The sequence below is a fragment of the Pristis pectinata genome, chromosome 31 (genome assembly GCF_009764475.1).
Source record: "Pristis pectinata isolate sPriPec2 chromosome 31, sPriPec2.1.pri, whole genome shotgun sequence".
Lineage (NCBI taxonomy): Eukaryota > Metazoa > Chordata > Chondrichthyes > Rhinopristiformes > Pristidae > Pristis > Pristis pectinata.
The window spans coordinates 16,103,931-16,130,623 of NC_067435.1; the positions used below are offsets into that span (position 1 = coordinate 16,103,931).

General features: G+C 47.2%; 1 long non-coding RNA gene across 1 annotated transcript in view; it reads left to right on the plus strand.

Annotated features, from left to right (window-relative positions):
* Positions 1–578: 578 nt before the first annotated feature.
* Positions 579–26,693, plus strand: part of LOC127584936 (uncharacterized) — a 70,371-nt gene continuing 44,256 nt past the window's right edge. Inside the window, exon 1 of the long non-coding RNA XR_007958447.1 lies at positions 579–713. This is a non-coding gene — a long non-coding RNA (uncharacterized LOC127584936). The remainder of the gene's footprint in view (positions 714–26,693) is intronic.

A 26,693-nucleotide genomic window follows, 5' to 3' on the forward strand; every position in this document is an offset into this window, starting at 1 on the left:
ACCCACCAGATCGCTGTCGCTGGTGTATTTGAGTGGAGGTGGAGAGCGGGGCAGTCGCTATTTGCAGCCCCGTAGCGCTGTGTCTCTCCCTCTCTCTCTCTCTGTCTGTCCCCCCCTCTGTGTGTGTGTGTGTGTGTGCGTGTCTGTGTGAGGGACAGTCTGTCCGGCTCCATCTCTCTCCTCTCCTGTCTCTCTTTCTCTGTCTCTCACTCACTCACTCACTCTCACACACACACACACACACACACACACACACACACCTACCAGCAGTAAGCAGCTGTCTTGTGTTATTCAGGGGAGACCCAGCGGATTAAAAAAAAAGAGAGAAAAAGGAAAAAAAAACTATCGGCAGCAAAAAGGGATGAAACCTTTAGCGTCAAGGCTCCCGCGCCGGCCTTACACCGTCTGAGAAAGGGCGACGGGAGCTGCAGTGTGTGTCCGGATGGGAAGTGGCGGAGCAGCTGAGCCCTGAGACTGGTCGTTGCATTTGTGGGTGAAGATTGGGATTGCCAACCCCCCTCCCTCTCTCTCTCTCACACACACACACACACACACACAGGAGAGAGGGAGAGAGGGAAGAAAGCGGGACGTTACCAGGTTTATATTGAAATACAGAAGAGATCACGGCGGCCGGATTTCGTCCTTGGCATGCAAGCGGCGCGGAGCTGCGGCGGATGCGGAGCGTCTTGATCCTGGTGCCCCGGAGAGAGCAGGTGAGGGGGTGTGGGGTAGAGGGAAGAGGGCAGGGAAGGAGTGAGGGGAGGGGTGAAGGGGAATGTCCGCTGGGTGGTTGGGGATGGGAGGGGAGTGACCGGCGGGGAGAGTGACCAGCACTGCTGAGGGTCGAATGGTCGGGGAGTGGGGAGAGTGACCGGTGGTGAGGGGGGAGTGAGGGATGGAGTGTGGCCGGGGAGTGAGGGAGGGGAGAGTGATCAGTGGTGAAGGAGGGGGGTGAAGGGGGAGGGGAGACTGATCGGTGTGTAAGGAGGGGGGAGAATAACCGGTGGTGAAGATGGGCGGGGAGGGGGGAGTGACCATGGAAGCGGGCAGAATGGCCGTGGCCCGTGAGAGTGACCGAACTGGAGGGGAGGGGGGAGAGAGTGACTGGTGTTGATGGGGAGTGGGGGAGTGGCCGGTGGTAAGGGCCAGAGTGTCCGGGGGAGTGAGGTGGGGGAGTGATCCGTGGAAGCGGGCAGAGTGGCCGGGGAGTGACCACTGAAGGACTGACCACGGGGGAGGTGTGAGGAACCCCGGAGAGGCGGGAGAGTGACCAGTGAAGGGAGGGGGGATATGGTGTCCGCGAAAAAAAGAAAACATGTCCGCAATCGCACCGCATTTTCCTCGTGTGTGTGTGTGTGTGTGTGTGTGTGTGTGTGTGAAAAAATCACGGGTAAACAATCCGAGCGATTGCGGGTAAATCCGCCATGGTTGGGCACACGGTGCCGGCTCCCTCTGTGTCCCGGCCGGCCGGGGAGAGGGTGGGTGAGGCGGGCTGAGGCTGGGGCGGGGGCGGCCGGGACCCGGGGGCAGCTCTGGCAGCGCTCCCGTTGGCGTCGGATCCACTCAACGGGATCGGGAAGGCAGGGGAGCATCAGTTGGGATGACTGAGGCTGGGGCACCTGTCCTGGTCTCCCTCACCCTCTGTGCCTACCCGGGACGTTGGCTGGTGAGAGTCGCCCTGACCTCTTCTCACCCCTTCCCTCGGTTACAGGCAGCAGTGGGCACGTTAGGCAAGCGGTACCCTGACCAAACCACCCTGCAACGACACATTGCAAAGCCTCGTGATGTTTGGTGTTAAACCTGTACGTGTGTGTGTGTGTGTGTGTGTGTGTGTATACCTCAAATGATTGTAGCTAATTCATTCTTTGCAGTGAGGTTGCTGTTGTCCTGGTTGCAACATTAACACGATAAATATTTATACATTTTTATCCCCCTACAAAGATCTGCTTGCAGGAGGAAATGAATCTGTACAATTATTGACATGCTACCATGTAGTGAGGTATATTCATCAGAGGCACACATCCTCCCACAGACAGTCTTGCACTTAATGTGACACACAGGGGTGTTCACATTCGGAATTACTGTGCAAGAGCTGTTTAAATATTGCAACAGCGTCTGTGTCAGATTTTGGGGGGGTGAAAATGAAATAAGGTTCAACATGATGTCTTTGCCCATCAGGTGGATCGCCCAGTTATTAAAGGGCTTGCCACCTGTGTGGTTTCAGGATGCTCAGATTAAAAATTGAGGACAGTGTCCTGTGTAATTGGGTGTGATATATTGTCCTAAGAATGAGATTCATCACTGGCGGTTTTCATTTTGCTGCCATATTTTCATTTATTCTGATTATACTGGATGAGTAAAAAATATTGTTTGCGCTGGTGCTGTGGCTTCGTGGTATCAGTGCTAAGGATGGATTCATGTCTAGAAGTGCGGCTGAGACTTTGGGGAATCAGTAGCAGGATGGGATGCAAGAGCAATCGGAAACAATGCCTGGTACATTGTAATGCAGGACTGCAACCTCCCATTTTAAACTCCCTGTGCTATTTATTTAGACCAGGCGTTTTGGAGTGATTATTGTGTGCTCAAACTTTAAATTCTGTGAGGTCTTTCTCTTTGGTTCTCTCAGCAGTGTCCAGCATTATTTGTCTGTAGTTTGTCAGTCTTGGGGAGTAGGAACATTCCAGAAAAAAAAGGGGCAGCAAGAAGGAAATGAGGATATTTTCTCGCTCTTGGAATATCAGTCTTTGAAGAGGTGATAATGAGCCCATTTGGGCAACGCATGTACTGGTAGTTTTCTATCTTTCTGTGCAACAGTCCTTGGAGAGTGCTTCTCCGAGGGAGCTTAGTCATGGCAGCCATGATAACTGATGTCTGTGCCTTTCTGGGCACCCTCGCTTAGGCTTGCGATCTTCACTTTCCCACTGTGGTTGTGGTCTCGGTGGTACCGGGGGCTGGGTCGGGGTCTTGTGGTGGGAGCAGATAGGGGTACCACGGTGGCCACCTCTGCCTCGGTGATGAAGTGGCCAGGAGCTGGACGAGCTCAGTTCGTGTTTCGAAACACAAGGTGCAGCACTTGAGGGAAGCTTGCCCCCATGCCCGCTCGTAACACTGGGATCGTGTTGTTATGGTAAAAGATTCCCCCTCTCCGTTTCCCCGATCGCTTGCCCCCTCTCTCTCTCTCCCCCTCTGCCCCCCTGCCTGGCATCCACCGGAGGGGGCATTTTAGAAGATTGCATAAGCACGACTTGCGTCAGACCTGCAAGGGCTTAGAGCTGACTGCGTGAGATCTGTTCAGAAGTGCAGTGTTGGCACCAGCATTGGAGTCGAGAGCCCGGTTTCTGCTTCATGCTGAGCTCCACCAGTAGTGAGAAGGTTCATAGAATCATCGGAGGGAGCTTCCATAGCACTGTGGGCACCTGGGCTGAGATGTAGACTGCAAGAGCAAGTCTGGCTCTCCCATCTTATTTTTTTGTTGTTGTTGATGGCCATTCCATCAATTTTTCTTTTGTTTGCTCATTTGAAAAGAGTAAAACAAATGTGTTGCCATAACTTAGCAACTGTGTCAATATACAGGGAGGTGCGCAGGCAACAATAGCTGATTAAACTGCGCAGTCCTTCCATTGCATTCTAGAACAGACAATTCCCAGTGTTGAGAGCTGTGGTGACTAATTTCAGCCAGACGTTAATGCAGAAGGTGCAATTGTCCTCAGTGTCCTTGTGTTAGGGAAGGAATATTTCAGTTGGGCTACTACCATTGGCTCCACATTTGAACAATACCAACCAGTAAACCCAATCTCTACCCAGCGGTGTCTTTGCGGATTGGGCAAGAGAAGGATTGGCTTCCATTAAAGTCCTACCCACCCACCCTAAACACATCCATATTAGCCATTTTTGCTTAAGGTGGAGAGGGCAGTGTAGTAGATTAAGTGGATTGGGCAATGTAGCAGCTTCCAACCACAGCAAGAGGCAGCAGCTCCAGGGAGGCTTGGGGCCAGGTCTCTGTTCTCCGCAGATCCTACCAGGATTGTCAGCCCCTCCATTGCCACCATCTCCCTCCCAAGCCGGATGCAGTGAGATGCAAGTAGCCATTTGGTTCTGAAGCACCAGGTATGAAGCAGGGATTAGTGGTGGGAATGGTCAGAGGTAGCGTGACAGGAAAATGTTGCAGCTTTGCAGGTATTTGATTTTTGCATATTGACAGTTTCACTTGTTCACATCCTCTGTGTAATATTTATATTCACTACCAGTTCGCATGTGCTGCTTTTTGTGCTCTCTCCTCATTACCCTCCATTTTCTTCATGTCTCCGTGATCTTGCTGTATATCTCAGTTCCCCTAACACCCTGTCTTCCTCTATCTGCATCTCTAGTGCTGCATCTCTTCCCTGTCACTGTGTGTGCTTGGGTGGTGTGAGTATGCGCAACTTGTTTGTGTGTGTGTGTGTTTGCGTGTTGTTGTGTACACATTGCTTGAATATAAGTGTATGTGAATTGCGTGAATATATGTCAGTGTGTGTGTATGTCGAAAATGTACATTTGCATTATGTGTATGTGAGTGTTGTGTGCATGCATGTGGGTGCTTGTGTGTATGTGTATATGTACTTGGGTCTTGTGTGTGTGTGTGTCTGTGTGTGCGTGTGCACATGCCTTGTGTGTATGTGCCTGGGTTTTGTGTGTGTGTGTGTGTGTGTGTGTGTGTGTGTGTCTGTCTGTGTATATTTCTCTCACCCATATCTCTTCAATTCTTTGTCTCTCCATCTGTGTCCTTTGCTCTCTGCTGTCAACACATTATGCTTCCTCCTTGCTGTACTTTACTCTTTGATTTTTATACCTTTCACGGGTTTCATGGTCTTGCTCTTTGACCATCGTCTCTTCATTCGCTTCATCTCTCTCACTCTATTATTTACTTTGATCCACTCTCCATTCTTACCACACGTCCTGAAGTCCACACACCCCCGAAATGGTGTGGTGTTGGAGTTAAGTGTTTTTGTTTCAGTGTGGTGCTCAGTAAAGGAGCTAAAACAAACGGCACATTCTGAATTTGTTCTGAATAATTATTATGTTGCACACTGAAGGTTCGGCAATGGGAAGCAAAGGGCAGTCAGACTGAAGAGATGTGTGCATTTGTCATACTTTGTGTGTACACACATATACAGATTATAATGTATATTTAGAGGTGGCTGGGGAGGTATGTAATTTACTCTGAAGTATTACAATTCAATCGGTTTTGGTGTGATACATGTTGTTTGTCTGCTGCCCTATCTACTCTCTGCGTTCTCTATATATGCCACTCTTAACTTTTCTCAGTTTCTTAAAAATTTCTGTGTCTCCCTCCATAAATACATAGTTCACTATTCTGTTTGTATTCCTCTTTCACGCTCTATTCCTTTGTCTGTTGCTCTGTCTTTGTTTCCCAGTGTGTCTCTGTGCTTCTTTCAGGTTCTTTGTGCATCTACGTTAGAGTCTGCTGTTACCTCTACCTCTCTCTCGTGTGCTCTGAATGTGTGTGTGGTTTCTGTTGTATTTAGTGTCTATTTTTCTCATGGGTATAGCTGTTCTAGATCCATTCCTTGTATCTCTGACCCTCTCCCTCACCCTAACACTGTTCCTTTCAACTCTCCCTGTCCCTCCAACCAACTCCTTGCCTATCTATGACTCTCCCCCACACCTCTCTCTCTCTCTCTCCCTCCCTCTCTCCCTCTCTCTCTCATTCTCTCTGTTTTTATCTCTCTCTATATTTCTCTCTTTGTATTTCTCTATCTCTCTCCCTCTCTCTGTATTTCTCTCCTTCCCCCTCTCTCTATCCCTCTACTTGCCTCGCTACCTCTTCTGCATATCTTCTCGTCCTGCTGAACCCTTCCATTCAATTGTCTCTCTCTTTGCTTGACTCTCTGCGCCTTCTCTGTATCTCAATTTCCCCCTCTCTGGTTCTCCCTGTTTCTGACTCTGTCCGTCCTCCTCTCTCTGGCTTACTTTATGTCTGCGCCTCCCCTGCCTACCTTCCATCTCTCTGTATCTCCTTGTGTCTCTGCCCCTCTCTCCATCTGACTCTGTTGCCCCTGCCTCTCCATCTCCCTCTCCCTTTCTCTAGCTCTCCGTGTCCCAGCACAGCTCCCTGAACACTGCAGCTTTCCAAGCACACATTTTCTCTCAGAAAACATCTGCACAAACCCGTGACTTTTTCTCACTTCCCTTTTGCAGTGAATGTCAGATTGTGGCGGTGGTAAAGGATATGGTGGCTGTGAGGGGGACCTATGTGTCACAGTCAATTAAGTGAGTGGTAGATTGTGCTGTTATGGTATTGAACAAAAATACTCGCAGATCCAATGATAAAATTAATTCCAACGTCCCCAATAAACACCCCATGGTGCTGTGCTATCAGAGTATGCTCTTCTCAAAATGGAAGATTTCCATCAAATGGTCAGATCTGTTGCAGAGGGTTCTGTGCACTGGCTTTATAGGAATGCAGTTCAGATTGTGACCAGGAAATGTCAGAGCCTTTGCCTCCAGTTACTTGTCACCTAAAGCTTCCAGTAGTTAACCCCATTGTTACTCCTTCGCTGTGAGGCACCTTCCTCCGTCTGACCCAGTCCGTTATTCCGTTGCTGTGAGATATTGCTCTGTATCTGTCTCTCTTGGTTGATATCCTCACCCTTTCCCTAGGGACCTTTGAGAGATTTCTATGAAGGATGACAGAAGGTACATATTCCCTTCTGCAATCTCTCAGAATGAGCTGAACTGTCACTGTGATGTATATAGAGATGGTTTGTTAATCTGCTTTTGGTAGACTTTGGTTAGAGGTTGGAATACTTACGGTGGTGAGGCTACACCTGGAGTATTGTGTACAGTTTTGGTTACCCTGTTACGGGAAGGGAAAGACATCGTTAAGCTGGAAAGAGTGCAGAGAAGATTTACAAGAATGTTATCAGGACTTGAGGGCCTGAATTATCGGGAGAGGTTGAGCAGGCTAGGACTTTATTCCTTGGAGCGTAGGAGGCTGAGGGGTGAGCTTATAGATGTGTATAAAATCATGAGGGGCATAGATAGGGTGACTGCACAGTCTTTTTCCCAGGGTTGGGGAATCAAGAGCTGGGGGGCATAGGTTTAAGGTGAGAGGGGAACGATTTAAAAGGGACCTGAGGGGCAACTTCTCAGAGGGTGGTCCGTGTATGGAACGAGCTGTCAGAGGAAGTGGGTGAGGCAGGATCAATAACAATATTTAAAAGACATTTGGACATGTGCATGGATAGGGAAGGGTTAGAGGGATATGGGCCAAACCCGTGCAATTGGGACTAGCTTAGATGGGCATCTTGGTTGGCATGGATGAGTTGGGCTGAATGGCCTGTTTCCGTGCTGTATTGTTCATTCTATATTCATTCATGGAATCAGAATCAGGTTTACTATCGGTGACATATGTCGTGAAATTTTTTGTTTTGCAGCAACGGTACTGTGCAAGACATAAAGACATAGTAGTTACTATAAGTTACAAAAATAAATAAATAGTGCAAAAGAGGAATAAAGAGGTAGTGTTCATGAGTTCGTGGATAACCTGACGGCAGAGGGGAAGAAGCTGTTCCTGAAATGCTGAGTGTGGGTCTTCAGGCTCCACTGAGCATCACTGCCAGCATTTATTGTCCACCCCTAACTGACCTTGAGAAGGTGATGGGAAGGAATGGGAATATATTTCCAGGTCAGGATGATGCACAAGTTGGGAAGTGGTGATGTATCCATGTGTTTGCCATTCTAAGCAGAGACGGGCTCATCTGCTAGAACAGGCAGCAGAACTTCCAGTCAGGCAAAGAACAAGGTCTCTCTCGGATGAACTTGTTTCCAATAAACAGGAGCTGTCCTTATATGGTGTGGTTCCCCACAATGTCCCACACTTACCAGAGGAGGCGGTGACTGGAGAGTGGGAGGGAGAGTTAACTTCCTCGGACCATAACTCTGTTATCTTCGCTCCACAGAATCTGCCAGTTTGCCACACTTTAACCAAATGACGCAAGAGACTGCAGATGCAGGAATCTGGAGCAAAGAACAAGCTGCTGGAGGAACCCAGCGGGTCGAGCAGCATCTGTGGAGGCAAAGGGATAGTTGACTTCATTAGGACTGGCGCAGGATCTCAACCCGAAATCCTCCGCAGATAATGCTCGATCTGCTGACTTCCTCCAGCAGCTTGTTTGTAATGTGGGTGGTGATTTTGTTCGGATGATTTGATAGGACAACCCAGGTCTGGGATACAGCCTGATGTTGCCCACACACCCTTGAAACAGATTCTCTTTCTTGTCTTCCACCACCATCCTTCACCCTGAGTTTCCCAATGCAACACTGGTCTCCCCACCCCCCCCTCCCCACACACACTCATTATATCCCACCCACATCGTACTCCCGTCAGCACTGAGTGTGGGTCACTGGTGCAGGATCCTGTGGTACAGAGTTAGGAGGGACAGGAAGAGGGAAGCACTCCTCACACAGAGCGTCTAAAACCTGACCCTCGAGTGATCAATGTTCACTGGTCTAATGTTGTCTGATTTCATAGAAATGGAGATATGTACGTTAATAGTTGTGGCCTGATCAATTTTTTTTAAGACAAAACCAATAAATTTAAATATATGGGTAGTTGTCATCTTTTATGGGCTGCATTTTATTTCATGAGTCTTGACAAAATCACCAAATTAAGTTCAGTAATAAGGCGCATAAAACGTGGGAAACAGGCAGCCTGTGGAGAGAGCGGACTCTCTCCCTCTCCTCACAGATGCTGCCTGCTGTGGTGAAGTGGGGATCATTGGAATTGTGCCATTAGTGAAAACCAAACAAGATGAGTTGTCCTGAACCCCATCCGAATTTCCCCTCTATGACCTTCCCTGAAATGGGGTGTGGTGACTGTCAGGTACACACTCTGATGTAGGCACAAGGGACTGCAGATGCCGGAATCTGGAGCAACACGAAAGGTGCTGGAGGAACTCAGCGGGTCAGGCAGCATCTGTGGAGGGAACTGGACAGTTGACGTTTCAGGTCGAGACCCTTCATCTGGACTCAAGTTCAGTGCAGATGAAGGGTCTCAACCCGAAATGTTGACTGCCCATTTCCCTCCAGATACGCTGCTTTACACATTCTGATGTGACCCATTTGGCACATTTGTAGACGTTTAAATTAGCCCAAGTGTCTCCTGCAATTTTAGTAGTTGGTTCAGATTTCCAGCTTTGACAATATTTTGATTTTTGTTTCACTGGCTCTGAATTTAGCAATTGAAAAAAATTAGTCAAATTGACTCATTGTATTTGTCACCACTTGTGGAAATGTTGGAGCATCCAGCCTTCGTTTAACACCAGTGTGGCTGTGGTACCTTGCGTGGCTCAACACAGTTTGTTGCCTACTCCATCACCACCTCAATAGGAAGATAATTACAGCCTCTCTTCATTTCAGGCAAATTATATCTTTCCAGATGCAAAACAAACAGTGACTGACCTTCAAAGAGTCACACAGTTTTACAAGCATATGCCTTGCATTGATAGTTTTACAAAGATTTAGGGTGATGTCAAAATCAAGACCAATATTTACATTAAACCTTTTATGACATCAGGATGACACAAAATATTTCACAGCCAATGAAGTAACATTTCAAGCATAGTCACTGCCATACTATCAGCAACAAGGCAGCCAGCTTGTTCAGAGCAAGCCGGTATGGATCATATGTTTCATTGATGAAGTAAACCAGACCACGTTGGATTGCCTTCTTGATTTAAACATCCCATTCCCTGTCCATTGACTTCTCTCAGAAGAGAAATCGGGCAGCGTGAATGTAGTGCAGCGATACCATTGTCATCTTCAGTAGATGTAGATGTGGATTTAGCCCCCAGACAGGGTGCTCAGGCTGATGCCAGTGATGCCCCTGTGCTGGAGCACAGCTCTGCCTGCTGGTGTTAGAGACCCAGGTTCGATCCTGACCTCCGGTGCATGACCATGTGAGTTTCCTCCGGATGCTCCAGTTTCTGCCCACATCCCAAAGACGTGTGGGTCGGTAGGTTAATTAGCCGCTGTAAATTTTCCCCTAGCGTGTCGGTGAGTGGTAGAATCTGAGGGAGTTGATGGGAACGTAGGGAGGATAAAATGGGATAAGTGTAGGATTGGTGTAAATGGATGAGATAACCTGTGCCTTTCAAAATGCCACCCTCAGAGACAGCTGACACTTTCAAGAGCTGGTCCCTCTGTCTTCAACCAGATTCTGCAGGGTCGAGCTGGGCCTTGTTCCATGTGCAGTGTACTAGGGAAGAGTGGGAGATTCAGGACCATTTAACACAGACTCAGACACTAACCAGAGAATGAGAGGAGGATTGAGCAACTATGACCACACTGTGTAAGGCCAGCGAGGGTGATATCAGACAGTTAGTTGGACCCTGGTACGTTGTCTGTTTCCCAAATTTGCAATGGCTAACAACTGTGATGGGAGCCATATCTTATCCGTCAGGTCAAGTGCAAAAGGATTCAATAAGGAAAATATAAGGATAGTATAAAAATAAGGATAACGAGAATCCTTTTGCTCTTGTGCATCAAGATCAAAGAACACAATTAAAATAGGAATTGGATGTTTCAGAGAAGGACATTTACAAATTAATGACAATGGGAATCTGAAATTCTCTCCCCCAGAAAGCTGTGGATCAGTTGGCTTTTGAGCAGCTCGATGTTAAAACTCTCACAGTTGTTTCATTTCCCCTCAGGCCTCACCCTCCCCGTGTCTCTAAGCTCCTCCAGGCTAAAGCCTTCGGCATTTCCACACTCCTCCGGTTCTGGGTTTTTGGGATACTACATCTTTAGCCTTCTGCACCGTAAGCTTTTGAATTTGCTGCATAACTCTTTCAGCCCATCTCTCTGTCTCTCTCTCTTTCACTTCTGTCTCTCTTTCTCTCTCCTTCACTCTCTCTTTTCCTCTCTCTTTCTCTCTCACTTTCACTTTTTCTCTCTTCTACTCTTTGTCTGTCTCTATTTCTCCTCTTTGTCTCCCTCACTCTCCTCCCTCCCCTCCTCTCTTTTGAAATAAAACCTTCCTCTGACAGTGCTTTTGACATGTGCTCTGATATCGGACAGGGTTGGATTCGATAGTTTGTAACATGAATGAGGAACTGAGGAACTTCTATGAATTCCTCTTGCCCACCATCCCTTCCAACTTCCCTCTTGCTGACCCAACCCCATCTCAGTGCGTGGTCAGCCTCTACTTCCCACACTTGTCCCAGTTTTCTTCAGATTTAGATCCATTTCCTGGTGTTTTTTCTCCCTCCTGTACACCAACAAAGGGGTTGATTTGTATTGATCGAGTACTCTGATACACCGTTGATGATCTGCTTTCCAACTTGTCCAGGACTGCACACTTTGAGATGTCCCAACTATTGGACTGTGTGTTAGCTGATTGGCAGAAAATGAACACAAAAACTGGGAGTTGGAACAGGCCATTTGGCCCCTCAAGCCTGTTCCACCAGTGAACAGAATCAGAGCCTATCTGACTGTAAGCTTGGCTCCATGTTCCCGTCCACCGTGGCAACCTCCACCTTTCACCCCCTACTCCAATCAATTATTAAAATACTCAGAGGCTCATGTGGGTGAAGCATTTCTGCTGACAGATGTTTTGCCTTTAAGCTCTGTTGATGTGTTGATGAAAGAAAGTTGTGCTGATTTAGTTTAAAGAAGAAGGACGTATGGGTGATAAAACCTACTGTCCTGAGTGGACTGTTGTGTCCTGTAAGTGCAATAAGCTTGCCTGCCATACTTTGAAGGGAAGTTCTGCCGAAGCACAGTGCAATGTAGATAACTTTCCACTGCAGTTTATGAGGACAGAGGCTTGTGTCAAAGTTATGACGGCTGATCAGTGGAAACTCAGTTCTTCCGAGGAGACAGAGGGGCCAGGTTTTGCTGTCTGATGCACTGAGAGCTGATCAGATTCTGATTCACTCTTCCAGACGGCACACCTCTCCAGTCCCCACTGCTGACACGGACATTTTGTTGCTAACACTGTCATTGCTTTGTGACCTGCTCAGGGAGTACCAGTCATGGGTTGGGACTCTCTAGCACCTTTCAACTTGATTTGCCACTTGAGACACTTGTTGAGTGTGACAACACTACTGAGCTTCCGAACAGTAAGTCAGCAATATTGTTGCCACCCAACCTTCCATAAATAAAGTATCACAGTTAATGTGTTGTAAGCAGCGCCTTTGCAATGGGAATAAAAATTAGTTAGCACTAAATGGCTATGATAAGAGATAGGGAGTGCACCCATTTGTGTTTAATAGTTCAGAGGCTGAACTCCAAGTCTTGGAAGGCTTCATGTTCCATCAGCTGATAGACAGCAGGTTAAAGTAGCTGGTGTACAGAGCAAGGACTCTCGGAAAGTTGGGCGTTCCCCTGATTGCAGAGTATGCAAGGACCACTTGCGGAAATGTCAAAGCAAGTTCCCAGCAATGTTACCCATTAACATCAACACAGCCATTAAAGGTCTTTCCTGATCAACCTGCTCCTCATTCCTTCCTCCCCACTCACTGATGCCTGTTAGTGGGGCAGTTCCCACCAATCTATCTGTTCAGTCATGAGCAAGGCTCTTCCCACTCCCGACCCCATGTGCAGAGGATACCATTAGCACTCTGGCATTGACTGACACCTGCCTTATGGATGGTAGTTCCTTGCTGCTTTATTCAAGTCTTGTCATCTGTTTATAACCTGTCCCGCCCTGCCACAAGGTGGTCCTGATAAAAATGCGGCATTGTCTCTTCTCTCATTTCTCTGATACCTCACCCCTCACACCTCCTTTTAAATCCTTTAATTCCACTGTCTTTTCATTCACCACCGTTTTTCCTAGAGGTGACCTTCCTAATCACTATATTGTCCTTGGCATCTCCCAAGGCCCCTCTATATCCCCACCTCCTCATGATATTTGTCAAAGATAAAGCCATCACCAGACACTTTCTCGTATCTACATCTCCTACCACATCTTCCAACCCAACTTGCATCTTCATCCATCACAGTACTGATAAATTGATGCGTCCAACATCCAGCAACATTTGACACTCCATTTTCCACAACTTTTTTGGAGCTCTTGATTCACCTTGTCATCATCTTTGAAACGCCAGTGGTGTCTGACTTTCTCCCGTCCTTAGTGTTACTTCCGTGGCCTCCATCTTCACTGTTCCATCCAGGCGGAGGAGACCAGTCTCTCTGGCACACAACAGGTTTAGCTACAACTCGTCAACAGGCCTAGTCCACATCTAAGACTCCTGGGCCTTGCTTTTCTCTACCACAGATCTAGGGTCATCCTGGAGAATGGGAAGCAAATAATTGCTATCTTCTTTACTGAACCTTTCCCATCTCTTATCAACAATAAACTTGATCTTGAACCTCTTCCACCTAATGCTCTTTGGGTCCAGTTTATGGACTTTGTCACATGATGTGTTTGCTTCCTGTACCTGACCCCAGTTTCCTGCTTCCTCTCAGTCTAACCCTGAGTCTGTTTCTCTTTGATTTCCACCATAAGATCCACTGATTGCTCTCTTGGTCCCCGTCCCACCTAATCTTCCCTCCTGGCCCACATTTAGTTGACACTTTGTAAATTCTGGTCTTCCTTTTCCAGACTTTACCAATTCTCCCATCCGCCCCCACCACACATTGCAGCTCTGCCACCTGGACCCTAGTCTGCACTAACCGCCTGTCCACCCATTCCTCTCCCGGCCCCCGCCCAAGCTGAACTCCTATCCATAGAGTCATGGGATAATACGGCAGGGAAACAGGCAGTTCTGTCCAACTCGCTCATGCTGACCATTTCTCCAGTTTACCTCAGCAGTCTGAGAAGGTGTCTCAACACCACCTCTTCAAGGCCAGTTGGAGGCAAGTGCTAAAATCTGGCCGGGCCAGTGATACCCAAATCCTGGAAAATGGATAAATGTTTAAATGTTTAAAATGTGGGGCAGTAAACCTGGATAACAAAAAAGTACCACGATTAACACAGTGGCAAAATAGGCCTTATGAACCAATTGGTCTGAGCTACTCTGGTCCAGGCTTCTTGCTGACATTACTTCCCCTAGTAGTTGTAAAGGTCATTGTTCACTCTAATCCTTTCTTTAGAAAGCAAGTCTATCAGTTAAAAAACTGAAATTGTATTTTTTATTTGTACTGGAAATGGACGAAAGGGAATATTTTCCACATGGTTGGATTATGCAGGTTCTTGCAGAATGAGTGAACAAGAGGCAGCACAGTGGCACATCGAGTAGAGTGCTGCCTCACAGCTCCGGAGACCCGGTTCAATCCTCTGGTGCTCTCTGTGTGGAGTTTGCGCATTCTCCCTGTGACTGTAGGTTTAATCCGAGTGCTCCGGTTTGCCTCCACATTGCAAAGACGTGCGGGTTGGTGGGTTAATTGGCCATAGTAAATCACCCCCCTGTGCAGGTGAGTGGTGGAATCTGGGGAGAATAAAAATGGGATTCGTGAAAATGGATGGTTGATGGTCAGCAGGAACTCAGTGGGCTCTCTGACCAGTCTCTTTCCAGCTCCTTGGAACAAGCATAATAATCTTCAGGTGCAAGCATTGCAGGATTTGAATCCGTTGCAGATTACTGAACAGGAGGGTGAATGGGACTCAGTCAAGTTCGAACAGCAGAGTTTTGCATGAATTCCAATTGTTGGAGGGTGGAAAAATGGGAGCTCAACAAGGCGGGCATTAGAATGACATTGTGTGATAGCTTTGTGTGCCTGACTCTCCTTGGAGCACCCTGTCAAGCTGTGGTATTTGGTCAGCCTTGCACACTTTGGTCTGCTGGTATTCTGTGAACTTCTGTCCTACCTGCCCCTCCCTTATACGATGAGATGGACTCTTGACCTCACGATCTACCTTGTTGTGACCTTGTACCTTATTGCACTGCACTTTCTCTGTAGCTGTGACACTTTACTCTGCACTGTTATTGTTTTTACCTGTACTACATCAATGCATTCTGTACTAACCCAATGTAACTGCACTGTGTAATGAATTGACCTGTACGATCGGTATGCAAGACAAGTTTTTCACTGTACCTCGATACAAGTGACAATAATAAACCAATACCAATGCCCTCCTTGCCCCATTACATCACTCTATATTCCATTGATTCTGAACTTGCAGCTCAATCTCCACACTGTTGTTTAGCTTAATGTATTTGAAATGGATGCCAGAGATGTGTGGGTGAGGTCCACAAAATTCTTTGGGAGTTCTACATTTGGTGAATAACTTGGTACCTGTTCTTTAAGTTAACACACCACTGCCTCAGATGGATATATCGGTCACTGGGAGATAGATCATTACCTTCCACCTGATACTTTCATGGTTTGGTATTTCCCTGTATATGACATCTGCCAGTTAACCTATGCTGGTGCAATGTTTTCCGCTACTTCTGATCTCTCCTCGGTCACTATGTGATAGTAACCCATATCCACAGTTACACAATCACCTTTTAGTATTCAGATACATCTGACCCTTTCCCAGTTACTGTTTAATATTCACCTGTAGGCCAATTTTGTTACGAACCAGCAACGAAAGAAACACACTGAGTCATGATTCAGTGTTAAAAACTACTTTATTAATAACCACTTATGATAATAAGAAAAATAAAAGTAAAAATGTTAGAATGTTAGAAGTAAAAATGTTAGACCTTGAACATTAACCCCAAAACTAAACTCGTCGTGTGTGTGTGTGGCAAAGTCCCAAACTCCAAGTCCAGGAATGGTTATTAAAGTTCAGTTCCGCAAGCCATAAGGTGAAACGCGAGCAAAGGCTTCTTCAACAATCACCGTTGTCTGAAGGTAAGACGTAGATGTAGAGAGAACATAGAGAGTAATTACGAAATCCAAATGTTCCACGATGGAACCCAAATGACACCTCAGTGTTTACTCTGTAGTGACTTCCTCACCCCAAAAAGCGTCAGACTCGTTACAGCATTCTCTTTTCTGTAACCTGTGCAAAATCGAACAGTTCCATCAGGCTTAGGCACAATAACACAGGGCGAACTCCAGTTTGAAGTGGAACGTCTAATAATATCATTTTCTAACATATATTCAATCTCCTGGTCAACAAGTTTACTTTCTTCTACATTCATCCAATATGGGTGTTGTCTGATTGGTTTTGCATCCCCAACGTCAACATCATGAGTACAGTTACTCATCTTCTGTGGTGTTCACTTCTATCATATGCCTTTCTTTAAAATGTCACCGTGTAATATTCATCTGTATCCAATCTCTCCCAGGTACAGTGTCACTGAGTAATAATCACCTGTACCCAGTCCCTCCTGGTTACAGTATTACTGTGTGATATTGAACTGTAACTAGTCCTTCCTAGTTACACTGTTACTATGTGATATTCATCTGTAACCAATCCCTCTCGGTTGCTGCGTCATGGTGTAGTAATCACCTGTATCCACCCCCTCCTAGTTACGGTATTACTGTGTGATATTGAACTGTAACCAATCCTTCCCAGTTACACTGTTACTGTGTGATATCCACCTGTACCCAGTTCCTCTGGTTACAGTGTTACTGTGTGATGTTCACCTGTACCTATTTCCCCCTGGTTACAGTATTACTGTGTGATGTTTATCTGTACCCACTCCTCCCTGGTTACAGTGTTACTGTGTGATATTCACCTGTACCCACTCCCCCTGGTTACAGCGTTACTGTGTGATATTCACCTGTACCCACTCCCCCCGCCCCCCGGTTACAGCGTTACTGTGTGATATTCACCTGTAACCACTCCCCCCTGGTTACAGTGTTACTGTGTGATATTCACCTGTACCCAGTTCCTCTGGTTACAGTGTTGCTGTGTGATGTTCACCTGTACCCACTCCCCCCTGGTTACAGTGTCACTGTGTGATATTCACCCGTACCCATTCCCCCCTGGTTACAGTGTCACTGTGTGATATTCACCCGTACCCATTCCCCCCTGGTTACAGTGTTACTGTGTGATGTTTATCTGTACCCACTCCTCCCTGGTTACAGTGTTACTATGTGATATTCACCTGTATCCACTCCCCCCCCCCCCCCCGTTACAGTGTTACTGTGTGATATTCACCTGTACCCACTCCCCCCGGTTACAGTATTACTGTATGATGTTCACCTGTACCCACTCCCCCCTGGTTACAGTGTTACTGTGTGATATTCACCTGTACCCACTCCCCCCTGGTTACAGTATTACTGTGTGATATTCACCTGTACCCACTCCCCCTGGTTACAGTATTACTGTGTGATGTTCACCTGTACCCACTCCCCCCGGTTACAGTGTTACTGTGTGATGTTCACCTGTACCCACTCCCCCCTGGTTACAGTACTACTGTGTGATGTTCACCTGTACCCACTCCCCCCGGTTACAGTGTTACTGTGTGATATTCACCTGTACCCACTCCCCCCTGGTTACAGCGTTACTATGTGATATTCACCTGTACCCACTCCCCCCTGGTTACACTGTTACTGTGTGATGTTCACCTGTACCCACTCCCCCCTGGTTACACTGTTACTGTGTGATGTTCACCTGTACCCACTCCCCCCTGGTTACAGTGTTACCGTGTGACGTCCCCAGCTTCTCTGAGTTGGGGATACTTCTGTTGCTCCCTCCCACTGATATCTCCACATTTAATGTTGATATGTTTCTATTGTTGTTCATTGAGTACTTTTGCAGCACTGTCTTTGTATAGCCTGAAGCCCCTGAGGGTTGTCAGAGGATAAAGTAACAATAGCAGAACGTGACTTCAGAATGGGAGGTTTGATTGTGCGAATGGTGAATAAAACCTGGTTGTAATTTGCAGCCAAGCTGTCATGACAAGTACCTCCATCACTGCTTCCGTCAGTGCTGAGCAGCTGCAGCAGCAACCTTCCTCGCCACTAGGGGCAGAGCAGTCCAGCAAATGGAGTTGGCTCCACGCTCAACAACAAGCCGCAGAGTTTAGCTCTGTGAATTGTTCTCAATCCGGTCCCATCTGTTGGAATTTCAGAGAATAGCTCATTCTGCTGTCTAGATACTAGAAGGAGCCTTCCTTTGCCCAGCTGTCTTGGCTTTTATGTACTGTTGTGTAAAGACTGCTCGTTCTGTTTGTGCTGTGTGATCTTTCTTGTGAGTAGTGACAGATAATGAATGGTCTTTAATCTTCCGCACAACAGCGCATTTTTGCATGAAAGGCTGTTTTGCCCTTCTCCCCTGGTAGTACTTCTCCCTCACTTTGTAAACAGGAAGGTCTTGTGTTCCTGGCGTACTGATGCCAGTAAGAGTTCCAGCATTGATATTCCAAGTGAATGATGGGAGAGAGAGGGTGAGAGAGAAGCTGCCAAGCATTAGGTATCAGAGACAACAACAAGAGGGACTTCAAGCACACAAATTCCACAGGTAATTGGGAGAGGAAGTGGTGTCTGCCTGTAACAAGGATCCTCTCCCTCACTGACTGTCCCTCTCAGCTCTTTTAGCCAGGTCCTGACCCGAAACGTTGACCGGCTGCTTTTCCCCATGGATGCTGCCTGACTTGCTGAGTTCCTCCAACATCTTGTTTTTTCGCATCTAGACTCCAACACCTGTAGTCCTCTGTTTCTCTTTTAGCCATTGTCACCCCTCCTGCACGTATCCAATGTCTTGCATTTCCTTGTGAGTTACAGAGGCTCCCTCAACTCTCTGTGCCCTGTTCACACTTCGATTTTAAGATTCCTTGCATTCCCTTGCTCCATCTCCTCCAGCCCCACAATCCACCCCACATTCTGCTCTCCCCCACGCCCCGCCTTCAGTTCTGGCCTTCTGCACATAAACCCACTACTCCTTCACCTGCTCTACCTCTGTGTGCGGGTCGGTAGGTTAATTGGCCGCTGTAAGTAGTTGCTACTGTGTAGGTGGGTGGGAGGAGTTGATGGGAATGTGCTGAGAATAGGTTAGAGGGAAAATGTGTAGGGCAATGGGATTGCTCTGAGAGCTGGCATAGACTCAATGGGCCAAATAGCCCCCTTCTATGGAAATTCCATGTTCCGGAATTTCTTGTCTCTCCTTCCTTCCATAAAACCCTCATTATAAAAACTCCATGACCCTGTCACCCCATTCAGTGTAAAACGTCGTCTTGTTACAGTGATGTGAAGCACATTAATACATCTCACTCTGTGAAAGGTGCTGTAGGAATTGTGGAATGGTTCAAACCCAGTTCCTGGTACAGTAAAACACCAATGATCCATTATCCCATTGTTTGGAAATCCTGAAGGTTCAGCATCTGGCTCACCTGCTGCTTATTCCTGCTGTCTCCTGAAAAATACCCAGGACCCTGGCTCCTGGACTCACTTTCCAAGCACCAGGTTCACCAGAAAATTTATCAGCACACTGGCGTGAAATCTTTCAAAAAATGAATTAAGAGTTTGTTGGAAGATTAATAACATCCAATAGTCTGGAAAATCAGATAGCCCGACACCACCAAAGTCCCAAGAGTCCTGGATTATTAGAGTTTCACTGTACATTGAGAGATCTCCGTCTCTATGTAGTGAAAGCTCCAAAGAGCTGTCAATATTGACTGTGTTTTGGGCAGAAAATCCTGGATGTCCTTGCACTTCATGGAGTCACACAGCACAGAAACAGGCCCTTCGGCCCACCAGGCCTATGCTGACCATCTAGTAACCATCTACACTTGTCCCATTTACCTGCACTTGGTCTGTAGCCTTCTATGCCTTGGCAATTCAGATGCTCACCTCGGTACTTTGTAAATGTTGTGAGAGTCTCTACCTTTCCCAGCCCTTCATGTAGTGTGTTCCAGATTCCAATCACCCACTGCATGGAAAAACTTCTTCTTTAGATCCTCTCTAAACCCCTTACCCAAAACCGAAGCCTCTAGTTTTACACACGCACTCTATGCGTAAAGCCCCACTGAACAGCCCAGCTCTAATTTGAAGATGGCACCCCTGCTGAGTGCCCATGGACGCAATAACTCCCCCCTCCCATCTACCCGTTCCATTAACATCCCCCGCACCCCATCTACCTGTTCCTACCCTGGTTCCATCACCTCGACCAGTTCACTCCCACGAGTTTCTATACTGAAGGAGCGGACGTTTGGTTTTGCAGTCAAGTCTCCAATCCTTAACCCTTTAGAACCCGGTGCCATTTCTGGTTCATCTGCACAGCACCGTCCTGTGCCCCTGCATCTCTCCTCCCCCAGGGATACAGAACCATCATATCCCTGTAGGGGTGAGATCCCCAGAGCTGAATACAGTTGTTCAGATGGGACCTGGCCACATCTCAACAGAATCTAAACTTCCACCCTTGTGTTCCTTGAGCTAAAAAAGCAAAATCTTTCATAATGAAATCAGACAGTGCTGGAAATAGTCAGCACACCAGACAGCATCTGTGGAGAGAGAAACAGAGTCAAAGACCCTTTTATCAGTTTCTTTTTCTAGAGACGCTGCCTCTCTTCCTGAGTGTTTCTGTCATTTTCTGCATTTATTTCAGATTTCTAGCGTCTGCATTTTTATTTATTTCATTTAGCCAAAGTCTTTTAGCCTTTTGGGTTATATTTGATATCTGTGCACAATATTAGGAGGCAAACATTTGTAAAAAATGTAATGCAAGTATTCACAGTGAGTTGAGTGCTGGACAGTTAAGTGAAGGTGGTTAGTTAGCAGGTAGACCATCCTCTATATCATGTAGTTGTGGGTCAGTGCGCATTGACTGCTAGTTGTGTTGTTACCAGTGGAGCTCTCTGATTGTTGCAAGGACTGTAAGCAGTCACTGCAGTGGAGCACAGAAATCCATATTTAATTTCTGGAGATTACCTTCCCTGGCATCGATTAAGTGTCTTTGGCATTCGGCTTTGGATTAGGTTGTGCGGCTTAATCCTGGGAGGATCAATCCCACTCTGCTGGATTCTGAACTCACAGCTGTTTACTTTTGACAAGCATCTGCAGAAGAGATTTACTATCAGTGCCATAAAGGGCAAGACATTCTCTCTCCTCACCGCAGTTCTCTCCAGTCTCCCTTCCTGTACTGAGGCAGCACACTGCACTCTCTCAGTCTGACTCACCTGGTCGAATGTGCTCTCATCTTCAACTTTCCCTTCTTCCGCTCCCAGCTCAGTGACTTTGAATCAGCTACTCTCTGATTTGACTGCTCTTCTCTGCAGTGCTTTCCATCTTGCTGTGCCATGAGCCTTTGTGGTCACCATGGTACCCAACCATGAGCCTCTGTGGTCACCATGATACCCAACCATGAGCCTTTGTGGTTTCCATGGTACACAACCATAAGCCTTTGTGGTTCCCATGATACCCAACTGTGAGCCTTTGTGGTTTCCATGGTACCCAACCGTCAGTTTTGTGATTTCCATGGTACCCAACCATAAGCTTTGATAGTTGCTATTGTACCGTACCATGAGTCTTTGGTTACCATGGTTAGATTGCTCCATTACTTCATGTAGGTCTGGTCAGCATAAAAAAGGAGGATTTTCTTATGCATTCCCTCAGGATCGAGGATAACTTGTTTCCACTCTGGTCCTGTGGGTTCTTGGGTGACTGATGAAGCCGATGTGGGAACTGCAGACTCCATAGATGGGGCGGGAAGTGCCTGACGGGGTGGTGGTCAGTTAGTGAGGTGATCCACCGCTTACACAAGGTGAAAAGGATACAGAGGTGCGAGAGCAGGTGGGGAGAATTGCAAGGATGATCCCACAAATACGAGAGTATTCATATTAGGAAGGGGTGAACAAAATGGGTCTCTTCTCATGAGAAAAGGCTGAGGGGTGACCCAATAGACACCTGTAAAATTAGGTCCGATGGAGTGGGTGCAGAGAGAGATGTTTCCACTTGTGGGGACAATAAATAACCAGGGGTCATCACTTGTGTTACCAGGACTCGAGGGCCTGAGTTATAGGGAGAGGTTGGGCAGGCTACGACTTTATTCCTTGGAGTGTAGGAGGCTGAGAGAGGTGACCTTATAGAGGTGTATAAAATCATGGGGACATAGATAGAGTGAATCTTTTTCCCAGGCAAAGGGAACCACAAACTAGGGGGGCATAAGTTTAGGATGAGAGGGGAGAGATTTAAAAGGGACCTGAGGGGCAACTTTTTCACGCAGAGGGTGGTGAGTATATGGAACGAGCTGCCAGAGGAAGTGGTTGAGGCAGGTACAATAGTATCATTTCAGAAGCACTTGGATAGGTACATAGAGGGGCGGGACAGAGGGATATGGGCCGAATGCAGGAAATTGGGACTATCTGGGTGGGCACCGTGGTCAGCATGGACTGGTTGGGCTGAACGGCCTGTACCTGTGCTGTATTGCTCTATGACTCTATACTGTGGCTCTAATGGTTGCTTTGCTAAGGCTTACCCTATTGATTGCTAGTCAAGCTCACTCTTTATCTGTGGTTCTTTATTAATTGCTGCAAGTGTTACTGTGCATGGATTACTTGAGCAGGAAGAGATGGCAGCCTTCACCTCTAAGGCAGACCCGGGGATTAGTCTGCAAGAGGTGCCAGCGGTTTATACAGCTCACTCACCGGGGCGGTCTGAGAACCTGGTGGAGTCGGGGACCTCTGACCAGTGTTGACCCCTCAGCAGCTTCCTGAAGCAGATTATCTGCCCTGACCACCCTGTCGTTGTCAGACTTTGCGCTGAACAAGCTGACTGCTGCATTTCACCAGATTAAAGCAACACTGTCACTTCTGCAGATGTTTCATTGCCTATGAAGTTGTTGAGTATCAAGGCTGTGAACATGGGGTTTGAGTCACTGCATCAACTGATTGAATGGGCCAGCAGGCTTGATGGACCGAATGGCCTACTCCTGCTCTTAATTATTATGTTTGGCATGTTCTTGAGGCAATATATTCCATTGTATTAGCAGAAGATTGTGAGGCAGGTCCTCTTTTCCCGCAACAAAGCTATTGATTCCCTCAGGATCGCTTTCCCAAGCACAGCCCCCTGTTGCGCTTCTGTGGCTTCCTCAATTGCTGGCGACTCCGTGGACTGTGTCCAATGCCAGCGGTGTGAAAAGCCCTGTGGAAGAGGGCTGGTGTCACACACGGAGAGCGCAAAGAGAAACTGCCTGCGAATATCAGCTGAAGAAATTGCCCTTCTTTCCAGGAGCCACTCGGTGACCGAAGAGAAGCACTTATCTCTGAAAAGGAGCTTAGCCAAGGGCGAGATTCAGCACTGGGCACACTTAAGAACACTGAAAGAGCTTGTAAACTCACTAGTGCTCCCTCAACCACTTCTCCAGGAAGGTTGGATTAGAAAGAGGACTTCTGGTCCCACAGATCTATCAGAATTTTAACTCTCTCAGCTTCCTTAATTCATGATGAACTTACCCAACACATATTACAAGATAAGATAAGATTTTTTTATTAGTCACATGTACATCGAAACACACAGTGGAATGCATCTTTTGCGTAGAGTGTTCTGGGGGCAGCCCGCAAGTGTTGCCATGCTTCCGGCGCCAACATAGCATGCCCACAACTTCCTAACCCATATGTCTTTGGAATGTGCAAGGAAACCAGAGGAAACCCACGCAGACACGGGGAGAATGTACAAACTCCTTGCAAACAGTGGCCGAAATTGAATCTGGGTCGCTGGCGCTGTAATAGCATTACGCTAACCGCTACACTACTGTGTCTCATCTATGGAATCTTCAGCTGATCATCGTCCCAGGCCCCCACCAGCCTCAAGCTGTAGCTGAAAAAATAAAAAAAAACACTGCAGATGCCGGAAATGTGAAATAAAAAGTGCAAATACTGGAAACACTCAGCAGGTCAGGCAGCATCTGTGGAGGGAGAAACAGATGTTTCAAGTGGAAGACCCTTCGTCAGAACTTGGATGGAAGACCCTTCATCAGAGTTCTGATGACGGGTCTTTGACCTGAATCATTATCTCTGCTTTCCTCTCCACAGATGCTGCCCGACCTGCCGAGTATTTGCAGCCTCTCCTGTTTTTATTTCCTACTTTCGGAATCGGAACCAAGTTTATTATCACTGACATGTCGTGAAATTTGTTGTCTTGTGGCAGCAGTACAGTGCAAGACATAGGAATTACTATAAGTTACAAAGATAAATAAATAGTGGAAAAGAGGAATAACGAGGCAGTGTTCATGCATTCATGGACCGTTCAGAAACCTGATGGCGGAGGGGAAGAAGCTGTTTCTAAAACGTTGAGGCCAACACAAAGATTTTAGGCTGTCCTAGCCCTGAATGAACTTGCTCTAATTTGTCTGATTATGTTCTGAGGTCCCGGACTTCCTTAACCCAAAGGAAATGGTTGCTCTTCTTCTACCTTACACATACTTTAATCATCTTACACATTTAGGTCACACCTTAATTGCCTGTACTTGAGGGAAGGCGTGCCTTGTCTGTGAAGCTTCATATATTTGTTGGCCACAGGGTCATTGTAATCAATCTTTGCTGCACTCACCTTAAGATGAATTACACAATATACAAACTCTAGAAACGATCCTTGGTTCAAAACCCAGCCCCAATGGACCTCTGTATCTGCTTGTTGAATGTATGGTAATGTGAATGCCCCTCTAATTGACACTGCCTTTCAAGTCATAGAGTCATAGAGCAATGCAGCACAGATACAGGCCCTTTGGCCCAATCAGTCCATGCCGACCACAGTGCCCACCCAGCTAGTCCCAATTTCCTGCGTTCGGCCCATATCGCTCTAAGCCCCTCCCCTCCATGTACCTATCCAAGTACTTCTTAAATGATACTATTGTACCTGCCTCCACCACCTCCTCTGGCAGCTCGTTCCATATACTCACCACCCTCTGTGTGAAAGGGTTGCCCCTCAGGTCCCTTTTAAATCTTTCCCCTCTCACCATACACCTCTGCCCCAGAGTTTTGGACTCCCCTACCCTGGGGAAAAGACTGTTACTGTCCACCTTATCTATGCCCCTCATAACTTTTATCACTTCCGTAAGGTTGCCCCTCATTCTCCTACGTTACAAGGAATAAAGACTGAGCCTGGCCAACCCCTCCCTGTAACTCAGGCCCTCGAGTCCTGGCAACATTCTCGTAAATCTTTTCTGCACTCTTTCCAGTTTAACAACAGCCAATTGACCCACCAACCAGCACGTCTTTGGGATGCGGGAGGAAACCGGAGCACCCCGGGGGAAACCCAAGCGGTCACGGGGAGAACGTGCAAACTGACAGCACCCAAGGTCAGGATCGAACCCGGGTCTCTGGAGCAATGAGGCAGCAGCTGTTCTCGCTGCGTCACTACGCTCCCCCTGTTTAGGTCGACTTGTTAAATCGACAATGGACGAACCCTTCTTCCTTTCGCTTCCTCCAGCTAAACGCCCCGGAGCACAGCATCATAAAATCACACCCCTATTCTTATTGTGACTCCAATGCATTGATAAAACGTAGCAACTAGCAATTATATTCTACGCTGCCGATTCTGAATGAGTCCTGGGGATTTACTTGTGGGGAGGAGGTTCTATTTTTAGGAGGCAGATGATTTCACAGTGCTCTGTAGAGGTGCCACAGTCCCAATTTTCCTTTCTTTGCAAACCAACAGTGAGTCTCGGGTGCTTTGAGTGCTGCAGTAGAATCATTGTGCAGCACTCCCACCACTAACCTCTGCAGAAAATAGACAGAGCGCTCATGTCCAGACTGTTGACAGTGCACTCATAACCAGAGCATTTAAAGTTAACATTGACCTTAGTGTGAGACCACCCTGCTGACTGAAGATCCACAGGAAGGCTACAAGGTGCATCAGCCTGGCTGGTGTTTGACCTGCGTATATTCCTGCGCTTTGCGCTGCGCTTTATCACATGTCTGATTCGGGCATGAAATGATATCGACTCTATCAAATCCTTTTTTTAAACACTGATTAAGCCACCCCTCAGCCTTCTCCATTCAGAGGAACACGTTCCTGGTCAAGCCAAGCCAGCCTTATAATTCGTGCCTCAGTCACAGTATCATAGAGTCAAGCAGGCCCTTCAGCCCAACCGTTCCATGCTGACCAAGATTCCCATCTAAGCTGGTCCCATTTGCCAGCGTTTGGCCCATATCCCTCTAAACCATTCAGGTGGCTCTATGTAGGGCAGGCACAGTAGTGTAGCAGTTAGCGTAACGCTATTACAGCACCAGTGACCCAGGTTCAATTCTGGCCACTGTCTGTGAGGAGTTTGTACGTTCTCCCCGTGTCTGCGTGGGTTTCCTCCGGGTGCTCCGGTTTCCTCCCACATTCCAAACACGTACAGGTTAGGAAGTTGTGGGCATGCTATGTTGGCGCCGGAAGTGTGGCGACACTTGCGGGCTGTCCCCAGGACACTCTGCGCAAAAGATGTATTTCACTGTGTTTCGATGTACATGTGACTAATAAAGATATCTTATGCTGAACCCTCTTTCAGTGCAGTATGTCCCTCCTGAAAATTAGTGAAAGCTGCAGATGCTGGAAATCTAGAATATAAACAGAAAATGCTGAAAATGCTCAGCAGGTCAGGCAGCATCTGTGGGGTGGGAGGAAAAACTGAAACATGAACTCTGTCTCTCTTCAAATATATCCTTCCTGCTGTGCAATGTCAAGGCCTGTTTGTACTTCTGCACGTTGGGTCTAACTAAGTTTTGACGTTGGGTTTGCTCAGTGCACTGTTTGGTTTGTACTTGCACTCACGGTCTGGTGTATGGTTCAGACCCTGTAAGGTGTCTGGTATCTGGGTTGGGTTCTGTGTTGTCCATTTGGTTCAGTACAGCGTTCGGTTTGGGTTA